At 44.0% G+C, this 19,928-nt stretch overlaps 1 long non-coding RNA gene across 1 annotated transcript; it reads left to right on the plus strand.

Annotated features, from left to right (window-relative positions):
* The first annotated feature begins 1,816 nt into the window (after positions 1 to 1,816).
* LOC123630034 lies at positions 1,817 to 18,947 on the plus strand. The gene is made up of 3 exons (XR_006732563.1): positions 1,817 to 2,229; positions 16,667 to 16,906; positions 18,775 to 18,947. It is a non-coding gene; the product is annotated as an uncharacterized LOC123630034 (long non-coding RNA).
* Positions 18,948 to 19,928: the final 981 nt, after the last annotated feature.

Here is a 19,928-nt window from a genome sequence, read left to right on the forward strand (position 1 = left end):
CACTTTCCTAATCCCTTCTCTTGCTTCTCTCTGGTTCTGGAATGCCCGTCCCCTCCGCCATCCCCGTTTGCTGCCCCGTCATCAGAAGCTGCCCGAGGATCCCTGCCGAGAACAGCTGGGAAGGACCAGGCACGAACATTTATATAGTGCTGATCACATTTTCATCTGTGCCTCTGTCCCCTCACCAGGCTGTGAGTTCCTCAAAGGTGGCACCGTGTCTTACCCCTAAACCTCCGCAGCTCGGACACCCCCGGCCCACTGGGAACTTAGTGTGTGTTCCCGAAGGCCCGAAGCCCGGGCGGACGTCGCCAGGGCAAGCAGCGCCTTCTCCAGAGAGGAGACTTGTCTCCTGAGCTGAGATGCAGGGGTCCCTTTTCCCACCTCACTGTCGTCTCCTCTGCAGAAGTCAAGCTTGCCCAGTGACCTGGAATGTTCCTTGTAAAGGTTAAGCATCCTGTGGCGTCCACGAAACGATTTCCTGCCATGTAAGCGGTTTATAAATCTCACCCGGGAGCCGCACCGGGCGGCCCGTTACAGGGTCGTTCCTAGCGTCCTCTCGGCAAGGCCGGTTTTCATCTTCTTTGTCCTCATTGCACCGTGGCGTGAGAAGGGGCCAGCGCTTTCAATGCCGACGCCGTATTTCAAATGTCACGTATGCTTAGAACTTCCAGCTCTACACACTAGAGTCTGGAAACCAGGTTTGCGGGAAACTAGGTTCGCGGTTGGGAGAATGAGATCACTGACCCGCTGGGCACCCCGCGCCCATCCTCCTGCCCAGGCCAGGTTGCTAATCAGGTAACTTCTTATCTTCTTATCCTAATTGCCTACTCAGCCCCAATGGCCGCGCGCACTCCGCTGGGTCTCAATTGCTCAAAGGGCTGCCGAGTTTGCGGCGGGGAGGCTGGGCCGGCGGGCGGCGCGGAAAGCGCTCCCACCCCGACCTCCGGCCGCCTGGATGGGACGCGGCTCGCCACTCCGCCCCCAGACCACCCCGGTCGCCCTGACACTGCCATGGCCCTGCGCTGTCTCCCGGGCTTTGCAGCTTCGCTGCCGCGGCGCCTCCCTCATCCTCCCCGCGTGGCGGCAGGGAGCAGGGACGGCGTGTGTCCCCGCCAAGCTGCCCGCGGGGGTCGCGTGTGGGGAGCGCTGGTCGCTGGGCGGGGTGTGGGACTGTGTGTGTGTGAGAGAGAGAGAGGTGTGTGTGTGAGGTGTGTGTCACAGAAGTGTATGTGTGAGAGGTGTGTATGTGACAGAGGTATGTGTGAGAGAAATGTGTGAGAGGTGTGTGTGTGTGAGAATGTGTGTGAGAGACTGTGTGTGAGGTTGTGTGTGAGAAGTGTGTGTGCGGTGTGTGTGAGGTGTGTGTGAGTTGTGTGCCTGAGAGATGTGTGTCACAGAGAAGTTGCATGTGTGAGAGAGAGGAGTGTGTGAGAGGAATGTGTGTGTGAGAGGAGTATGTGCGCGTGTGTGTGTGAGAGGAGTGTGTGTGAGAGAGGAGTGTGAGAGAGAGGAGTGTGTGAGAGGAGTATGTGCGCGTGTGTGTGTGTGAGAGAGGACTGTGAGAGAGAGGAGTGTGTGTGTGAGAAGAGTATGTGCGCTGTGTGTGTGAGAGGAGTGTGTGTGAGGAGTGTGTGTGAGAGAGGAGTGTGCGCGCGCATGTGTGTGTGGAGTGTGAGACAGAGAGGAATGTGCGAGCGCGCTGGCGCGCAGCGGGAGAGGGAAGGAGGGATGGGGGGAGGCGGCGGGCAGCGGAGGGAGGGGCGGGCGGTGGCGGCGGGGCGGGAGCGGCTGTGGCTGGGAGGGGACAGCTCCGGGCTCAGCGGTGACACTCGGAGCGAACACACACTCCCCGCTCGGAGCCGCCAGACAGCGGAGCGAACCGAGCCGCGCGCCAGCATCGTCCCGCCGCCCGGCGCCCGCACGCCCCCCGCCTTTTCAAAGGCCCTCCCGCCGCTCCCAGCTCCGCCCGGGACTCCCCGGCCCGCGCGGCTCCCGGCTTCGCTTCGCGGCCACTTCGGCGGCCGCCCGCCGCGCGCCCTCGCCCGCCTTTGAAGTTTGCTGTGCCGGTGGCAAAGTTGGGACGCTTCCGCCGACGGAATTTTTCGCTTCTCCCCGCTCCGCCCCCTCCCTCTGGTCACCCGGTTCCCGGACGCCGGCGCCGGGCTGCTCGCGCCGCACCTCGGGGCGGCCGCTCTCCGCCTCCCCCGGGAGGCCGGACGGATCTCTGAGGTGAGCGGCGAGAGCAGGCAGAGCCCGACGCCCGAGCGGCAGCGCCGGCGCAGGGGCGCTCGCTCGCGGGCTCCCGCGGGCCCGATTCGGAAGCGCCGGCGGGGCTCCCGGGAGCTGCGGGCAGCGGGGTGCGGGGCGGGTTTCCCTCGGGTTCCAGGCTGCCCCCGTGGCGGGGCGGCCCCGAGAAACGCTAGGCGGCGGACGGACGTCGCGCTGGCGGGGAAGGCGCGGGGACCGGGACCCGGGGTGCGGCGGGGTCCGGGAAGCCGCGGAGCCTTCACCCCGCGCAGGCCCGCCCGCCGGGAGCGCCGTGCCCCTCTCCAGGCCCGCGCCCTCCGGCCCGCGGGAAGGTCTGCGGGGCCGGGGTGTGCGGGGCGGCTGCGGGGGGCGAAGGGCGCGAGGTCGGGGCGGCGTCGTCAAAGAAACTTCCCCGGGCGGAGCGGGGGGCCTGGGGCCGGCTCGTACTTCGCTCCGAGGGCAAAGCCGCCCCCGGTGGGACCCTCCCGCCGCAGCCGGGCGCCTCGGCGTCGCGGCCTCGGCCGTCCGTGCGCGGGTCGGGGCGCGCCGCCGCGCCACCTTCCCTCCCGGATGCGACACGCGGGGCCGCGCCCGCGACTCCGGGTCCCAGCTGTTTCCTTGGGGCCAGTCGCGAGCTGCCCGAGGTGGGGGGCGATGTCGTCTGCTCGTGCGCCCTTCCTGCCCGCACCCGGCCCCAGCAGGGGCGAGCGTCCCGCAGCGTCCCGCACCGCCCCGCACCGGCCCGCCCGCTGGCGCCGAGCTGCCCCTGCGGGGTGCTGCCCACCCTGGCTGCGGGCACGAGTGCCTCCCGGAAGCCGAGACCTGGAGCGGGAAATGAACCCGAGCAAACGTCTGTCTGTGTGTGTCTTTTGCAGAGTTTTTAGCAACTTCGTGGGGTTGATGGATTTGTTCGCTGCTTGTCTGACGGTCCCGCTGGATGGCAGGGACAATCTGCGTTTGCATTTAGTTGATCTCGGCAGACACGCGGCTCTCTCCTCCCCCCCCCCCCCCGCACCCTCCTCCTCCTCCTCCTCCCCCTCCTCCTCCCCTCCCCCTCCTCCTCCCCTCCCCCTCCTCCCTCTCCCCTCCCCTCCCCCTCCTCCCTCTCCCCCTCCTCCCTCTCCCCCCTCCTCCACCTCCTCCCTCTCCCCCCTCCTCCCCCTTTCCCTCCCCCCCCCCCCGCCCCGTCCCGTCCCCTGAGCGCCCAGGACGGGGGAGCCGTCAGTGCAAATAAATGGGGCCTGCTCCGCTCTCCACCCCTGCAGACAAGCAGAGCCCTCCCTGGGGTCCCAGAAGGGGAGAGAAAACCTCCTTCCCAAGGGGGCGGTTGCTGAGGGTTTGGTGGGATCCAACTGCTCTGTTATCCCGGAAGAAGTGATGGATGGACGCTATGTGTATGGAGCAGAGGGTAGCGAGGGCGATCGGCATTTATTATCATTCATTACTGTTTATTGAAAGTGATAATAAGGCCCTAACCCTCGCTGAGGACTCGTGTTTATACTTGATTGCATGTCAGTCTCTTATTACAGTGGTTTCAGAAAGTGAAAACGCCAAAACGGCATTAATTCCTCACAGTCCTTCTGCATATGGGATTAATCAAATGTCAGAAAGATACTGTCATTTTATCAGACTTTTAATCCGTGAACTTTTAGAAGGTTGTACTCTTTATGAAATGTCATTTGCCTCAGTCTGTCTGCTTAAAGTTTAAAAATCTTGGCAACATAATTAATTATGGTCCCAATACCCATTTTCAATCTAAACCTGTATTCAGGATTATATTAAAATACCCCTTATTCTTCAAAAGTGACTCTTACGAGTTTAAATTCCTGGAGGGGGTAAGGGGACAACTGGGAACAAGGGGCCAAGAAGTTAGAGAAATTAGGACTATTTCAGATTTCTCTTAAAAATCCTTTACTTCTTCCTTTAAGGAAAGAAATTTCGAGTCCCTTCTCTGCACAGTTCTTAACTTCGGTGAATGTCCTTAATCTTTACCACACGCTTGAAACATAACAGCTTGCAGCCTTGCCTGCATCATTGTTTTCATTTGTGTGTCAGGACATTTTATTCATTAAACCTGTATGTCAAAGACTCAGGCTCAGCATGGCAGTAACACTCTGTTTTAATTAGTAAGTATCATAAAAAAGAAGCTAGAACTCTGTAATAGGACTAAATTGCTATGAATTATGTGTGGTTTAAATTACGCATTCATTTTAGCAGAAATCAAGCCACGAATATAAAACATCTTTTAATCACTTGCAGATACAGCTTTTATCTCTTAAGATGTTAACAAAATATATAATTGGAAAGTACTCTTCTAAGAGTAAGGGAAGCCCCTACCCTCAGTTTATTTGTCCTGGGTCTGTTTGACGTTCATGTGATAAAGTATGAATGTTAAAGACTCAAAACTGATGTCACAGCCTTTGCACTGTCGTGCAGAGGCTATGGTGCGTTGGAAGCAGCCACAGTGGGTTGGTACTCAGATAACTTAATGCAAAGACTTTTTAACAGCTCAGAGTGCTAACCACTATACGATCCCGGCAAGAGGCTTTTTCAATTGGCTTTATGAACCTTGGCGATTCAGATTTCAGTTTTCTCACTTGGACTCACCAAAGAGACTCTCTGGTAGGGGGAAAAATATGTTCTAAAACTCTAACAAACTATTTGAAATGAACGGGGGTGTAGAAATAAAGTGTATCTGTTGTTATCTTCGTGTATTTATTTCTATAGCAGTTCTATTCAGACTGTCCAGAGGTCAGAATTTTTATTTTAAAACTGAGTGTTTTTCTTGCTGTTGTTAGAACATATTACTTTGATATGATGGATGAGCAGATACTGGAAATGGAATGATTGCACCTGAATTATCAGAAAGCCTGGGAGCAGTGTGTGAATTGCACATAATACGTGCTGATTAAAACGATTTTAATCTCCCTTCCTGAGTTTCTTTGTGATGAGGAGGTTGATACCTGTGACCAACCAGTGCTCGCTCCCACTTTTTCTGCTCGGTCTTCTTGTCAGCCCTAGCCTGGGGGAGCCAGGGGCCCACAGCAGCAGCTCACAGATTGAACCCTGCCAGAGTCAGTCGCCACGAGCTACTGATTAGGAAGAAAGTATATCCCATAGTCATCTGTGGGTCAAAGGCAAGCATAACCAACAAAAATAATCCAGCTAATTCATTTGACCTTGAAATAATAGCTAGACCTTATAAATGTTTATTTGGAAGGATTATTCTGAAGAACATAATTTATTCTTCCCCTGTTGGTTCACAGCCATTTAGTAGAAGCCACAGCATAACTGAATAATAAATAGTAAACCACACCAAATGTTTGCTTTGAAAGCTGATTTTATTTTAAATTTTTATTTTTTTAAAATTAGTTTGTGTTTTATTTTTAATTTGTGTACAGTAAAATTCATTCTTCATGGTGTAGGTTCTGTGAATTTTGACAAATGGGAAGAATGACGTGTCCACCATCATAGTTATGCTATGGAATAATTCTGTCACTCCAAAAATTCTCTCACACTATGCCTCTTTGATGTCATCCTCTTCCCTTAACCTAATTCCTGGTAACTACTGATCTATGTTCCTTTCTAATAGTTTTGCCTTGAAAACTGGTTTTAAAATCAAAGTCCTTCGGTATCTACTAAATACTCCTTTTAAAAATACTTTGCATTTCGTGCCTTGAAGTTAGGATAAATTCTGCTTTATTTTTCCGTTATATTACAAGAGCAAAATTAAATGACATCTAGGATGCATGCCGTCACGCTTCCATGTTTATTTCCACCTAGGAAGAACAGTACATACTTCATTGTCATTAAAAACAATAACAGAGTATGACATGGAAAAATAAAAATGCTAATATTTTATTGTATCATATAGTGGTATGTTGACTATAAATTCAGTTATATATTTGGGAAAAACCACAGCATTTCAGTTTGAGTCTGCGTTTGCTTGGATGCATGTATTCCCTGTATTTCTTGAAACTTCTGAGATGACACCCGGCATTTGCTGTTCCATAGCCTATGAGTGCCCCAGCCAGTGCTAAAAGCAGGATTCTTGGCTGCCTACTTCCTAAACACATAACCCAAAGATTTAATATCCACACCTTTTTTTCCTTTTGGTATTTTACTAAAAACTGCACACCAACAAATACATGAATTTTAGTCCTTTAAAATATTTGGAAAACATGAAGTATATCTTATTAATCCCCTCCCAAAAAAAAAATGAGTTGCTTGTTTTACATTTTAAAAATTAAGGATAGAGAATTTGATCAATGTGGAGTAAAAAGCCAGCTAGCAATATGTTTCTGTAGATTTTTCCTCTTGGAATGAAGAGACAGATTTGACCACAGAACAGCTGGGTATTGGGTCCTATTACAATGTCAATTTTTTTCGAGGAACTTATTGAGTTAAATTTGATTTAAATTTCACTTTGAAGTCCAGAGACCTCATGTTTATAAGAAAAGTATAGAAACTTCCAAGATTACATGTCATTATTCCTTCAATAATTTCCGGATGCTTTGGAAGCTGATTTATTTTAGTAAATTAGTGAATGAGTCTTGGTTTTCATTTGTTAATTTTTTCCTGTAGCAAATTTGAACATGACACATACTTAATGTTTCCTATAGTTCTCTGAAGTATTTTTAGTTTCACTTATGAAAACTGAAATGAATCTAAAAAAATATGGATGGAGGTAGTAGTATAAATATATAGTTAATTTACCAAATGTCTCTTTTAATTCTTCTTTTGAAATAACTTGTTCCCTTTTCATAGTTGTGAGAAAATAACATTTTTAGAAATAATGGGGTTATATAAAGTTTGGAAGGAACTTGATAAAAACATGATTATGGATGATTAGAAGTCAGCTCATTTGAGCAGAACTCTTAGACACTCTCTTGGCAGGATGGAGACGTTTAAACGTAACAACCAAATTACAAAAATGGAGTTAACAACATCCATGCATTTCTAATGGGAATGATTTCAGCCGATACCACAAATAGTGGTGACCAGCTGAAATAAATGGAGACTGTACAAGTTTCTGTCGATGTTTCTTCCCTCTAAGAGAATATCAAGGTAAACACCCTCTTCTTCCAGCTGTGTGCTCAGAGAACATATATTCCAAATTGGACTATACTCAAATGTGTGTTTTATCAACAACTAAAAATCACCATAACTATATTTTCTTTTCTGAAACAATGTCCTTATATATACAGATGTACATAAAATATGAGATTGAAATTTAATGTTTTTGAAAATAAGCAGTAAAATCTGAACTCAGAAATACCTGTAAGGTGTGATATCTTGTTTTTGAAATCACCATGACTATTTTTACAAATTATAATATAGGAACTATGAACAAGTTAGTATATGCAACACAGACAATACTGTATCCAGACAGTTGGTAAACAAAATGAGGGGGTGGCATTGTGGTACTTTCTTGAAAATATTGATATTGTGTTTAAGAGAGAAAAGCTAGTGTAAAAGGGCCTGAGTTGTTTTGGATTGCTTTCTTCAATTTAGATGCTATGGTGTTAGGTGCCTACTGGAATGTAGATGGTTACAATTTACAGCACATTGTAGTGAAAAGTAAACCATAGTAATCCATATACAACTTGGAGACGGCTTTGATGACTGAGTTTAATTCATATATATGCTAAGCTTGTAGGCATTGCCAAGTGAAACATTATGCATTTTATCCAGTGATGAAATACATTTCTTGTTAAATTATCTGTCATATAAAAAAAACCCACACAAACATAAACATACTTGATCCATTTGAGTAATTTTGTTAAAAATACATTAGAAAACATATAAGTACCTTTTTATGCATAACACTAGCATATATATATCATGATGTAGATCTAAATATCATGTGTATGTTGATAGTCCTCAAGGTTATAATTTCATATTAAATTACAGCATTCACTAAAATTCATTGATACGGTCAAAAGCTTCAAATTTGGACTGATTCACAAGTAATTGGATCCTGTAATTGAAGAGGCATTTGTTGCCAACAGGGTAACAGAGTTTGCTAGCTAGAACACCTGGCAAACTGGAAAAGGACAGCAATTGTTTATCTCTTTGCTTCCCTGAGTCTCTGATATTGTTAGTTCTATTGGGTGATCTGTCGAAGTTTGTGAAAATGTGCTATGAAAATACATTACTTTTTTATGGAAAAATAAATCTACCTCCAAATGGAGACAAAACTGTGCCCCTCTAATTAATGATCGCAGTAGCAAGATTCACCATACTAGCAGATGAAGTAACAGGTGGGTCACAGGAGAGATGGCCTGGGAGATACCAGGGAAGCCACCCTGCCCCCAGATGTTACCTGGGCCTCTCAGGGTACTAAAAGACTACCTGAAAAATAATTTTTCCTTTACTTTTAAAGTAATTTTTTTATTGTCCCCTATAAATATGAAAATAGCCCTGCCATGGGAAATGGATAAACTGATATCAGCTAATGTATTACCAAGATATGTTAATAGCTAGATAAAGCCAGATAGGAATGAGGCCAGCTTAGACAAAATTTTAGAGAGGGGTGATATATCTATATATGTGTGTATGTATGTCTGTGTATACATATATTTATATCCTCTAGGCTCTACTGTTTTGGACAGTCTACCTTTAGTATATACCTGCTCTTTATTCTCTTCCCCTGATAATTCTCAGTTTGTTATAAAAGTATTAAGTTACGTCCTGGGTCAGCTTCATGGGCCACTCTTAGAGGGACCTGGGGCTTGGCTGAATGCTCCAGTGTCACCATCTTGAAATTCCTAATTTTTGAACAAGAGGTCTTGCCCTGGGCCCCACAAATTATGTAACCCATGCTCATTATGCCGTGGTGTGAATCAAAGATTTAAAATTCTGATGTCCGGGAAATAGAAAGTGCATTTGAGATTAACTTTGCAAGGTTAGGCCCAGTGAATATTTGCATTTAAAAACTTGTCTTTTAAGGACGATACAATGAAAGATACGAGATACTCTTTTAATTTTGTGGTGGAAGTTTCCCATTGCCTCTGAAGTCACACGGAGTAGGTATCCAGCTTCTGAGAGCACCGGCCTGGTAAAGCAAAGGCCTCTGAAAGGGAGTGTCCTCTTTGTTTCATTGCGGTGGACAAGATGCCCCATTATAGTGTAAGAAGGAAATAGCAGATCTATTAATATTTATATTCACTTTTATGTATAAATAATGAAATTAAGTTTTATGACTATTAATAATAAACAAATTAACAAAGGCACAGTCTTACTCAGCATATCAGATGGTCGTGGAACAACAAAAAATGGAAATGGTGACAGCTTCTCTGAAGTAAAAATGATGACATTCTGCTGGGCGTGATGGCACGTGCCTATAGACCCCATCACTTGGGAGGCTGGAGCAGGAGAATTGCTTGAGCCCAGCAGTTCGAGGCTGTGTTGCTTTATGATCGCAACTGTGAATAGCCACTGTACTGCAGCCTGGGGAACATGGCAAGGTCCCATCTCGAAAAAATAAAGTAGTAATAATAATAATAATAGTGACATTCTTATTAGCCCTGTTCACAAAACACCACTGATATTAACTTGAAAAAAATTTGAAATGTACAATGTCATCCACTATAGTTATGATACTCATCCCAGTATAGATTGCCTTTAAGTATTTTATACATTACACATTAATATATATATATATTTAAATCACAGTTCTAAGAGGTTTGAAGACCACGGTGTAGACAATACATTATAGAATGAGAGGTCTTGAAAGGAGTTGAGCAGGAAGCTGAAAAATTTCCCACATAAACTAGTCACTGTTGTCGGGAGTATTCTTAGTTATTTGTATAAGCATTTCATAATTCCTCTGTTATCAATAGATATTATATGCCGTTATGTTCTGAAAATTTCAGTATTCTGATAGTTTAAAAAATACTTCCCAACACTTTTCATGAATATCATCGTATTAGTCCATTTTGCGTTGACATAAAGGAATACCTGAGGCTGGGTAATTTATAAAGAGAAGAGATTTATTGGGCTCATGCTTCTGTGGGCTGTACAAGAAGCATTGCATCAGCAGCTGCTTCTGGTGGGGGCTTCAGGGAGCTTCCCGTCAAGGTGGAAGGTGAGGGGGAGCAGGTGTGTCACATGGCAAGAGATGAGCAAGAGAGGGAGGAGGAGGTGCCAGGCTCCACACAACCTGCTCTCTCGGGAATTAATAAAGGGAGACCTTACTCATTATTGCAGGAGGGCACCGGGCCACTCCTGAGGGGATCGGCACAGGACCCAGGCACCCCCCATCGGGCCCCACATCCAACGCAGGGATCACATTTCATCGTGAGATTTGGAGGAGCCAAACATCCAAACCATATCAGTTGTGTTACATTTTAAAGTTTTTCTTTAAAATTTTATTGCTTTTCAGTTAAGTTAGTTATTAACCGATGTTACAGTTGTTTCTGTGCTTTGAATTTTACAACAGAAATGGAAATGACTATTTATTAATAATAGTATAACTTTATATAACCCTTGGTTGTTATAGGCCTTCCACATCCATCATTTTCCTTAATCCTCAGAGCAACCCAGTGAGGAAGATACTGTATCCTCTTACGCCTGAGAAACCTGACACTCCATTTTAGTGAAGAGACTTATCTAAACTTGCAGAAACTTTTTAAATAAAGTCATAAGTTTTTGGTTTCAGAAGCAAAACTGATGAAAATTTCTAAAAATTTTAAGTTGAGATTAATTGCCAAATTCATTCGCATGGACCCAATTTGCTTAGAATGTTTTTGCAATTTAATGATTCGGAGTATCATTTATTAAGCCTGCATCCACGAGACCATAATTCTAGGCTTCCTGTGCACTGTTTGTTTTTGGTAATAGTTAGCTAATAGAGAATTTTTAGGGGAAACCATTAAACTTTTCCACTTTCAAATCATTATTTAAGGTGCAGCAGAAACAACTTCTCTTTGAGAGTAAAAACACTCTAGTTCTAAATGGCGCTAAGGGCTACCAGTGATAAACAGATAAATAACGCCTAACATCTGTCCTTCCAGAAGGTTAGTCTTTTTTAATAGGGAAATCATGGAAAGTATAATAGAGTTTCCATCTCAGAATGTGTGTAGGTTCTGACGTAAACCTCCCCTGGCCTTCCCACACCCCCAGCCACCATTCGCACAAATTCTGCTCCAATCGTAAAAGGCAAGCTCGATTATCAGTTTGCTTTCTTAAGCCTACTTATAGCTGTGAGACTATCTCTTGAAATCAAATCCCTTTTCCTTTCTTTAGCCTTCTTGATTAGTCCGACTGACCAGCCATTCAAATCTGGGTGTTAAAATGTTCTAGGATATGCTATGTGTTGAGTTTGAGCTCTCTCTCTTTCTGCATACACATGTAATAGAGCCTTTGCCATACCTTGGAGACAAGTTATCTGATAAAAGAAAAAATAAAAACATTTTCTTCAGTAAGTAGAGCCTAATAAGAAAATTGGTGATTAAAAAAGTAAGTTATAAGTTTATTAGAGACCCATAACCCATGATATTTAAACATACTCCAATTACGTATGGCAGCTGTATCACTGAAAAATCAATAAGTTACAGAATCCCTTTTGAAAATTAGTAATAATTAGTGGTAATTCACCTATACAGTTATTACATTATTCCATTAATTATGTGGCATTCTTGAGAGGTAAGAGGTGAAATTAGATCAGCCTAAGATTTTTAAAATGGATTATTTCAAAATATTGAATGAAACTGTATGTTTCAGTGAAATAATGAGAACTATCATAGACATATATATGAGGATATATTCTATTCTAAAAGCTTAAAGCCCTTTGAAATATAAGAAAAAATAAGTTCAGACCGTAAAAGTATTTATACACCCATATTAATACTCCAGCCACCAAATTCAATCTGTAATTTAAAAAGAAAATCTGTACATTTAAAGTTCATTCACACATTTACAAAGCAGTGACAACAACCAGGCAGTTTTGAAACCTCTTTTTCTCTTGGCAGCAGCCTCTATTTTGTGTAATGACCACGGAACATTGTGGACCCCAAGCTGCAGCTTTTTCCTTAGCGCTTCCTTTAAAAACAAAACAAAACAAACCACACCTAACTGTATATCTTACTTCCTTGCGGGGAGAAGGATGACATAATTGTGGGTCTGAATTCCCACACCAGGTCAGTATTTGTGGTTTGTCATCTCTGTAATTGCTGTAGGTTTATATGCTTGTATCATTTCATCATAATTTGCTATAAACGCATTATTAGAAATGACTGTGGGGTCTGTCTTCAGCGTCTGCCTTTTGAAAGTGTCCTTTTCTTTAATCATCTCTTAATCCAGAGATAATAATGCAGAACAACCCAGGAACTGATGTTGATCCTCCGTGCGTTAATCTCAACACGTGCCTCTGAAATCCTTGGCTAGATCTAGTGCCTGAGGAGCCTGAGCAGGCTCACCTTTGAACCAGTTCTAATCTAGTTTTGTTTATTAAACAACATTGATGTCCTCAGATACAGTGTAGCAAAGCTAAAAAATATTAAGAGTTTACTGTTGTTGATGTGATTGTTTTTAAAAATCCAACACTGTGGCCTTTCCTTTGTTCTTCTTTCTAGTCAGTCTCTACTTGAATAGGGTCCTAACCTCTTACCTTAGAGGTTAGGTGAATAAAGATAGAATAATCTGATGCTGGAACTCCTTCTATCTCCATTTGAAGAGCAAGTCGAAACATGTCTTTTGCTGTTGAATAAAATTTTGCAACCAGTTTGAGAAACTGGCCTACACCATTTAAAGATAAATAGAACCTTTTTAGTTTTAAAAGAGTACTCACATCATTATTTCATTTAATCTTATAACAATCCTGGGAATAATTGTCTCCATTTTGTAGATGAGGTAATTGAGATTGAAAGAGATTAAAAGACTCACTCAAAGTACAAAAGCAGATAATGTGATAATGGTTTGGTTAGGACTTCTTCAACTCAGATCTTTTTACTCTAAGTGATCTTTTTTTGTTTTGCTTTGGCAGCCTTTTAACTGTACCAAAATTTGAATGAATGATTGAATGAATGAATGAATGAAAAAATAAAAATTGCATGATAGTGGAGGATGGAAGAGTGAAGAGCAGACCAAAAATTAAATTCAGGTGTTGGCAAGAACGTTCGGTCGTGAATTGACAGGAAACTAAGATGTGGGAAGAGCTCACCTGAGACCCTGAAACACATGAGCTAGGAGAGAATGAGAGGGAATAAAAAGGGAAGTGATGTGTTAACTATGCTTTCTGCTGGGTTCTCCAAATTACTAGATTGTTAGGAACCAGTGTCCTTGGAGAATATTATCTAATCTTTCCAAAGATGTGTCTTGGTTTGTTTTTTTTTGGGGGTGGTGGTGGTGCTTAGATAAGAGGGCTGGTAGAATAAATACATATTTGAATTTTAAATTATTTCTTTTTGCTAAAACATAACAACTACATACTTGTGTACCTTCTTTTTTCTTCTTTTTTTTTTCTAGAAATAAGAATATTTCTAGGGCATGGAAAGGGTTTAACTATTTTAACTATTTAAGATCCCTGGTATATCTACTCACTCATCTATCTGTGGATCATATTACCTTCATTATAGTTATTTTTAAATTACTACTTTGGTTACGTCATGTGCTTTGGCACTGGAGGCCACCACAAATTCTCTGTGGTGATAGACAGGCTTTAGTGCTGACACATCAAAAAAACTGCTTGGAGAAGGTGAAGCTTGAGAACCATCAGCTATTTGGGAAAATATGGGATTAGGCCCATGGAATGAAGCATCACTTTTTTAATCTGTGGTATTTGTTATTCTGTGGTAGTAATGAATGGTTTCTTCTTGATAATATTTTATTTATTAGTAATGAATGGTTTCTTCTTGATAACGTTTTATTCATTAGTGTTTTTCCAAACTCCGCTAAGTACACGAGTGGTCCACTGGTCCGTTACTGGGCTTTAAGAGAAACACGAACTACTCAGAGAGAATGGACTTCTCTTTTATGTAAATAAGGTAGAGAAAAGAGATCACTGTGAAATAACGTGGCCATAATAATAGTTCTCTTAAAAAAAGGAAGAAAGGATATGGACAGTCTCTATTTCATCCACTCCTCTCCCTAAATAGATGTCTAAAATATTAAATATTAAACCTTGGTAATGAATGAAAATTAGAGATCAGAATGTTTGAACAACCAAAGTGCTGGAGGTGAATATCATAGTGCTGCCACTATCAGGTGATAGGTCTTAGTATTTGGGGAGTTTGAAAATAAAAATACATGAGAATACTAGGGTTGGAAGCGACAAAGCCGTATAACCCGGCTACTCAAAGTGCAGTCCATGAACTGTCGGGTCCGCATCTCCCAGGCGCTTGTCAGAAAGGGACCATTTTCAAGACCCCGCCCCCCAGACCCATTGAACAAGAACCTGCATTTTGATGGGAAAACTGGGTGATTCGTGTGCACATTAAGGGTTGAGAAGCACTATTCTATACCATGCCTGCTCTCAGATCAGAATGTATCCCAGCCAGGTCAAAATTTACACGTTTTCAGAGGAAAGAGGCCCTCCTGAGTAATGCACTGTATTTATCCTTACCAGGACATTTTTGTATTCTTAAGGACGGAAAAGAGGCTTCCTTATACCGTATGTCAGACTGCTTTGCTCTCTGCTAGTAGCTTCTTGAAAGCAGTATAATTCAGCAACTATTTATCTGGCGCCTACTTTATGCTAGGAGACTAAAAACAGCTGCGCAGGTGATCTAAAGATAGGTGAAGGGTAATTTCTGCTCCTAAACTTATGTCATGTAAGCCTCATGGAGATCTTTTCTGTAGGGACGAGAAAAAATATATTTTAAAAAAATATAATTCAAATAAGATAAAGTACCATAAGAAACAAAGTCTCAAGTTTCACCATAGGACTCTGATTCCACGTTATCGGCCTCCGGGGCTTCCAGGGGACTGGCAATAGGCACTTGATAAACACCAGTTGACTTCCTGACAGTGTACAGGGAGAGCTCAGATAACATATCGTCTAAGTAAACACCCCCCTGCCACAATCCTGTTAAGACTCTCCCCGGAGATTTTATAGCACTCTTTTTTTTTGTTTGTCACTCTGGACAGTCAGGAAGCATCCTTCCTCTGCCGGGACACCTCCTGCTTTTCAAACTCCTTCCTTCGGGGTCTGTGCCTTGCTGAGCTCAGTCTCCTTCCCTCGAAAGCCATGCTGGGCCAGATCTCTGATACGTCTCTCATCTGACAATGGGCCTCCAAGCCTCTGCCGTCCTCCCTGAGCTTAGCACTGGCCGGTTGTCCCTCACGGAATGCCACTGGCAGGCCACAGTGAGCCAGTGCCTGTGTCCTCATCCCTGCGGCTTGGCAGTGTGTCCCTCTTGACGGCTGATGGTGGCAGTTAACCCACAGGTGAGGCAGCTTCCCGGGTGTGAAGCCTGGGTGGACCTTGCCCTTCCCCTCTCTCTTTCCTCAGTGTCCTCAACTGTGAAACATCCCCACTGGCTCTGGGTGGCTCACTTTTCATCTGAGTCTCTGCTGAAATGTTGCTTCCTCGGAGAGGCCGTCTTTGACCACTCGGCCCAGAAGGGCTCCTTCTCCCCCCACCCACCCTGTCTCCGTAATTCCCTTCCGGCCTCTCAGCCAGTGTTGTTTTCCTTACAGTGCTCACTGCTCTCTGGAATCAGCATATTAATTGCATTTCCTTGTTTGCTTGTGCATCATGTCTCTAACCCACGAGCACAGGCTCTGCAAGCTCACGATCGGCACACGTGTTGTTTGCTGGCCTGTCCGCAGCGGCTCGGGCAGTGCTGGCAGCAGTTGCCGTGTCAGCTGGGAGCTCTCCCATCCCGCCATGCTGACTCTTTGAAAAGTTTCTGTTGTCACTGCCTCCTTGGTGGTATCGCTGCTTATTACGTCACTAGAAACTAGGTTATAAAACATTTCTTTGATCCAGACTTTAGGGAGGGTGCAGCCCAGATGTTTAGCAGACAGAGCTGGCAGAACCACCAAAGCCGTTTTTAAAACCAGATTTGTCTTGAGAACAGGAATATCTTTGAGCTTGAATCATTTAAGTACCTTGTTTTGTTAATGTGGTAACTAGACCTAGAAAGACCTTTTGAATTTTTAAGATCCTTTGAGAAGGCAGTACGTATGATTCGAGATAGATAGATAGATGGAAAGTGTGTAAAAATTCAAGGTTGTTGCTGATGGACGAGTGAAAAGTTGGGTAGTGTTTTAGAAAATTTTTTTCCTGCTATAGTATTCTGTTTTTGGTTTTCAGTTTCATCCTTGCTGTCACTAACACACAAAATTAGTAATGATCTCAGGTCAGAAGATAGAGTGATTATTCAGTTTGGTCCATTAGTTCATCCGTATTTAACGAGCGCTTAACGTGTGTACTATAAAATGTATGAAGAGATTGTTGATTTTTCTCCTCTAGGGTGTGATACTTCCCAGCGTGGCTTCCATCCTAAGGATGCTGCCCGTCACTTCTTTTCTCCTCCAGCCCGCGTTTCTCGCCGGTCTGGTCCACTCTGTGAACTCACCGTCTGCATCTTCGTGGCCCAGGCCTGGGCAGCCCCCTGCAGTCCCGATTATTCCGTTGACTTTAGGATTGCTCCGCTGATGCTGTTGCTTCCCAAAAACGTGCCTGGAAGCCTAAGTTATATGACTTTGGCAGGTGTGTGTTTGTCGGAAGGCTCATGGGTTTTAATCATCTTATTTGAACACAGCTTATGAATATGTCCAGTCACGTATGCCAAATAGTAATACTTTCTTGTCAAATTTTCTTCATAACTTCTGTATGTCTCTCTTATGCTGTTTCCTTCTTACTTGCTATAAACTACCACTTTCCAGAACTAAAATAGGGCTTTGAACTTATTCCTCCTCCAGGTACTCTTGACAAATTAGTTGGCCTCTAATACTGTGCATTCTTGCATTTGAAATGTAAGTTTGAGGAAGCAGGTTTGGGGGGCAGGGATGCACTTACTGCCTTTTTCCAGTGTGTCCCACCAGCCCTCCCTGCGTCTGGCAAACCCCATGTCCCACCGTGACAATGGGAATCAGTACTTTTATTTTTCTAACCGACACATCTTACTACTTTCCACCTTGGCCTTCCTCCTCTGTGTTTCTCATCACATGGAGAGACCACCTTCCTCTTTGCTCCTCTGCTCCAACACCTTGTTAAGTATAATAACTAGTTTTTAAAAAGGCATCTAAAATGTCCCACTATTCGTAATTTATTTGATGCCACCTGGAAATTCTGCTTGACAAATTTTATTTCTCTCTGATTTCTTCCATTATGTTTTATCACTTTATTGTATGTGTGTTCCTGTAGTCAGTGTGTTATTTTTGATTCCTCTCTTTTCCTCGCTTTCTGCCGACAGCTCACCTACATACTCTGGGCCGCCATCTGTAAAACACATCCCAGGGCTCTCCGTTGTCTTCCATCTTCTCTGCAAACTCCAAGCCACCACCATCTCTACCTTGCACAACTGCAGTAGCCATCATCTGATCTTTTTGCTTTTACAGAGATGAGGTTGTTTTTTATTTCTGCAGTTTCCCTGAAATCCATTTTCTACACCATGGACAACATGAATCGTATCGTGGCCCTGCTGGGATTCGAGGGCTTTCCATCACACTCAGAATATAATCCAGCCGCCTTAATATGGTTGCAAGGCTCTGTGTGGTCTGCACTTTACCTTTCCCTCTCTCCCACTCTGTTCTCTGATGCCCTTTCCTTTTGTTAATACCCCAAGCTTAGTGCCACCCCAGGGCCTTTGCACCCGCCATTTCTCTCCCCAGAATGCTCTTTGCCGTACGTTTGCTTCACTGGCTTCCTGTTGTCACTCAGATCTCAGCATAAATGTCATTTCCTCCAAGAAATCACACACGGTCTTTCACACAAGCCTATTTTAATTTTTGCATAGCTACCAGTCTACCAGTGTTTTCGTATTTGCGTATCTGTTTATGTGTTGTCTCTCACTCCCACTAGAATGTCCCCCTCATGAGGTCATCGCTCTCCCCAGAAGAGTGCCTGGTGTGTAGCAGGGACTCATTACACAGACGTTGAAGGAAAAAATAATGAATGAGTGAATATACTGACATTATTGGATTCTGCTACCTGGATATATGTTTTGTCTTTATAAGCAGATTATAAATTGCTAAGATATTTATTCTGAGCCCTCATATCACCCACTTCAGTTTAAAGTATGGAGTCATTTCTCGGCAAACTGTTATTCTCTTGATTTTAGCTCTTTGGGCCATATTTAGCTCTTGGTATCCTAAGGAATCTGTGAAGTCGTTCAATTCTTGGCTACCATGACTATAAAAATCTAATTTATAGGTGTTACATACAGCGAGGACTCAGTATTTGTTTGTTGGCCATGGAAATTCATGTCTCGCCTTCCTGGGTGGCGTGTGCTGTTGCTAAATGCTGTGGCATCTGCTATGCTCCATCGTAGCTAGATTTCGGTAGAGAATGAGGTGTGCAGTTTGTAAACCGCTTTGGGGAACATTACACAGGAAGTCATTTTCATTTTGTGGCAGGTCAACAGGAAATAAGGCTTAGTTGCCAAACTAAGAAAGCAACCAGGCATATTACTGTTCCCTGAGGAGCTTTCATTATTCCAGCAGTCATCAGTTTCTCCCAAGACAGTGGAAGTTATCCCAGCTACGTCACTTGTCACATGACATTTTGGTAGGAAGAAGGTATGCAGTATTTTGTGCCCATTTTTCTTTGCGTTATTTTCTACATTGTTTTTGATATCTTCTAATCACCTATCAGGTCCATTTTGGGAGATGTACTCCTTGCTTTAATATAGTGGGTCTAGCTTTCTGGATTAAAGACTGTTCCTATCTGTGGTGCATTTGTTTGGCCATTGCTATTATTCATTGTTCTTTTGGCAGGAGTGGTGGTGGGAGTCCAAGGTACTTACTTGAAAGTCTGATCCTCTTTCAAGCCATCTCCTTCTGTAGGCTTGGCCAGCCTTTGAAACAGGATGACCCCTGACCTCAGCCCTGTCGTGAACTATGCACCGGGAGGGTCAGGGGGAGTGGATGACAGAATGGAAAGTTTAACTCCTTGGCATGTTTTAATTTCACATTTTTTATATTAATTTAATTTCCTTCCAGAATGAAAGTTGGCAGCCATTTAGGGAAGTGCTGGAGAAGGCTGGAGTCATTGCAGTTGAAATGCATGTGGAAATCCCCAATCCGCAGGTTATTGACATAATGAACTCGAAAACCCTTCCCAGTCATGCCATCACGTGCCGACAGCCTGCGTTTAGGGAGCGTTAGCACATGGGTTCTGTGCGTCAAGTGAGCTCTCCTTCGCTGGGCTGGGCGGAAGTCGGTATCTTTCCACTGCTCTCCACAGTTACCTGCAGAATGAGGGCTCACCTAGCGCGAGCCGGAAACCGCTCCTTAGGGCAGGCCAGGAGCCTTTACTCCCTACTTTATTTCTCCCTTTTCAAATATGGAAAGATCAGACTACAGATATGCTATATTTCTCTCAAATTTTTTAACTGTATCAGAGAATTTTTGGATTTTTAAAAACATCCAACTAACTTCAGTCAACATTTTCATTGTTTGCAAAAGACGACAGAATAAAACCACTTTTGAGAATCCAGCTTTTTTTATTGCTGCATTTTTGCCTAGAGGGATTCTGTTTGTCCAAGCTGGCAAATGGTGGGCATTCCAAG

This window comes from Lemur catta, unplaced genomic scaffold, assembly GCF_020740605.2.
Source record: "Lemur catta isolate mLemCat1 unplaced genomic scaffold, mLemCat1.pri scaffold_70_ctg1, whole genome shotgun sequence".
Lineage (NCBI taxonomy): Eukaryota > Metazoa > Chordata > Mammalia > Primates > Lemuridae > Lemur > Lemur catta.